The sequence below is a fragment of the Echinops telfairi genome, unplaced genomic scaffold, assembly GCF_000313985.2.
Source record: "Echinops telfairi isolate 266 unplaced genomic scaffold, ASM31398v2 ScPeMD7_70;HRSCAF=299, whole genome shotgun sequence".
Classification (NCBI taxonomy): domain Eukaryota; kingdom Metazoa; phylum Chordata; class Mammalia; order Afrosoricida; family Tenrecidae; genus Echinops; species Echinops telfairi.
Window position 1 is genome coordinate 70,026,458 of NW_022103968.1, and position 3,538 is coordinate 70,029,995.

Here is a 3,538-nt window from a genome sequence, read left to right on the forward strand (position 1 = left end):
AATTTTAAGAGAAAATGAAAAATACACTGTGTACATTAAAGATTTCATTAAAAGAGTAAAACGAGAGCCCATAGATGTGTTATGCCATTGATAAATATCTTTTCCTAAAGGTCGAATTACCAAAATCTACAATATACTACAAGCCTACAACAAGAAAAAATAACCCACTGAGAAGGTGGGCAAAGGACGTGAAGAGATGATTTACAAAGGATGACATCTGAATGGCTAATAAATACACAAGGAAATGCTCTAATTCACTATTCATCCAAGAAATGTCAAAACAATCATACAATACCATCTAACACCCATTAAGGGTAGCCCAGTTTAAAAAACCCAAGAACAACAAATGCTAAGAACTGCTGGTGGGCTTGTAAACACATACAACTTCTGAGGAAAGCAATATGGTGATTTCTAAAACAGGTGGCAATAGAAATACCATATGATCAGCAATACCATTACTGGACACAAACCCAAAGAAATAAGAAACAGATCACGAACAGATGGATGCTCTCCCATGTTCATTGCAGCACAGTTCACAATAGCCAGAAGTTGGAAACAGCCTAAATTTCCATCAGTAGAAGATTGAATAAACAAACTCTGGTGTATATATACAAAATGAAATAGTGTACATCCCTAAAAGACAGCGATGAAGCCATTAAACACTACATGATATGGAGAGGTCTGAAAGACATCATGCTGAGTGAAGTTAGTCCATCACAAAAGGACAAATACTGTATGAGGCCACTGCTGTAGAGACAAGCAACAGGAGGGGCACAAGCTCAAGCTTGCAGGGCATCCAGTCTGTGGGCCAGGTAGTCAGACAACCTGGTAGAGAACCTGACTGGTACTAATGAACCACCCTTGCTAGGTATGTATCTTGAAGGTCACTTTGGTGGGGCCTCCTCATGTCACCTGGGATCACATAGTCAAGGTGATGGTCGAGTGGGGAGGGGTGTTAACTACTGAGGAGCTGTCATGCAAAGTTATGATGAGGTTTTCCAGACAGATAGGCACCCCTATCAGAGGGATGAGGGATACCAAGGGAAACTCAAGTCAGGAGAGAGGAAAGGGAACAGACACATCTGGGGGCACACAATTTCATGATTGTTGATAGTCAAAGGGGAAGGACTGACATCCAAGCAGGTCGGGGGGGATGACTAAATATACTTTTAAGGACCCAAATGGAGGATTATTCCTGGTAATATGCACCAAATAAGCCACATTGTCTCAAGTTTCTGGGCACATCCTGGGGACCCAGGCCAAGTGCCATAGAACAGTAGGGCACTGAATTCTAGTTTTCAAGGCATATACTCCAAAGGTTGCACCATATGGAAATTCTATTATGTGGACTGGAATCTACCTCTAACACACTTGTAACCGGAGCACTTAAGCCTGAAAATGCATGGTGTTTGAAGAAGCAGAAGACAGCTATACCAAGAGTATTGAACTGTTAGTAGGAAGATAGTCATTGACTTACTACATTAGTGCCCTGTATGCTGTATTAAGATATACAACATATATTATTCCAGCAATCTTGTGCCTGAGATTCTCAGTGAATATTATTGTGAATTTTGCATGACAACCAATTCTTACTATTTGTTTAAATAACATCTACCCATGAGAGGATTTATGCTGTAAAAGTGATTAATTCAGGTATTGTGATATGGAGTTAGACAATATTGGCCCAATCTCTCTCTCTCAACAGTCTTTTAAAAAATTAGTACCAGGGGATAATAAATGACAATATTAACACAATATCTTTATGCTCCAGGGAGATGATCCATGACTCTCCATTATAAATTAACAAAGAGGTCTCTGAAGGGAACCAAAGGCAGATATAAAAACATCAATCCAGGAATGGTTTGGGGCTCTGTGGTAGTTATATAATCTGTTGTCAATTTGAGACGATTAAGAGTGAGGGTGTGGAGTCTAGTCTGTCAAACTACATCATAGCTTGATGACTTCATTTGAAGGTGCTAAGGAGATAATTAGCTCATCGAAGGTGGGACACCAGCTGACTCCCTGGGAGACATTGCAGCTGACAAGACATATGGAGCTATGTTAGTGCCCTGAGATGGATGAACCACATGGAGACCCCTGCCAGTGCTGAGAAGCTTACAATGCCACTGGATCCACAAGACTTTCCACCCACTGGCCTGTGATCTTCCTGCATTTGGCGTCATTGCATGTGTTTCATGAGTCCGAAGAGGACTTTATAGATTTGAACAGACATATGGGCTTATATCAGACTTATGGACTTGATATGGACTGGGCTGGGGTGTTTTCTCAATACTCAACTGCTCTTGTATATAAAGCTTTTTCTTATACACATATGAGTATCTATGAATTTGTTTCTCTAGTCTACCCAGACTAACAGGCTCACACTAACTCCTAACTCCCATTTAAGAACAATTCATTTTACATTATGGCCTTGCTCAATACTCACCCTGAGGAAGGAAGAACAGAAGATATGGGTGCTATAGCAAAGTGTAGTGAAGAAATTAGATGGTATTCAGCTAGCAGATAAAATAGCATCTGGCTATTAAAGGCTGGTTTTCAAATAAGCAGCCATCTAAGTGAGATGTCCACTAAGTCCACATGGAAGAAGCACACCAAGATCAGTGATGAAGAATTGTAAACCATATATTCTGAAGCCAAAGGAGGGAATAGTATCAGATTCTCAATTGTGGTATTCTGGTTTTCAGAAAGCTAGGGGTGACAGTGGAAGCCCATGATACATTTGTGAAATCTGCATAGGAAATAAGCCTCCTGTGATTTCTCTCTGTGTTTGGATGGGTTGACTAGAAAACATATCCAGAGACACTCATACATATATGCATAAGAAAAAGCTTTAAATCAAAAGGATAATTGTGTATCAAGTAAACATCCAAGCCCAGTCCAAATCAAGTCCACAAGTCTGATATTTTAGCCCATAGTCTGATACTAGTCCATAAATCTCTCTTCAGACTCACACAGTAACATGCAATGATGCAGAATGTTAGGAAGATCACAGGTCGATGGGTAAAAAGTCTTGTGGATCCAATGGTGGTAAAGCAACACAGAGTTGACGCAGGTCTGGTGCCTCAATGTGTCTTGTCAACAAGAAGGAGAAAACAGAAAGAGTGTCTGGCTCACCTCCAGGGAGGAAGAGAAGAAATTCCCAGAATCCTCATGGGAAAGCCATGCCCAAAAGAAGACATCCTCAGGCTGTGACCTGATTGACAGGCTAGACTCCACCCCTATACTTATATATCAAGTTGACACGAAATTATGTAACTACCTCTATCCATATAGAGGGAGGATGAAAAGAAACTGTTTACCAGAGTGCATTGCAGTGATAACTAAAGGAGATCAAAATGATAAGCCTGACTTGAATGGTTCGTACCTTGTCAGTTGATCCCACCCCTCTGATACACATAATCTGGTTTTCAACACTTGATGGGTATTTTTTTCATATTCAGGTTTATCTCAAATGTATTCTGTTATTGTGGTGACCCACTTGAATTTTTGTTATATGTTTCCTCTGTTTTAAAGTATA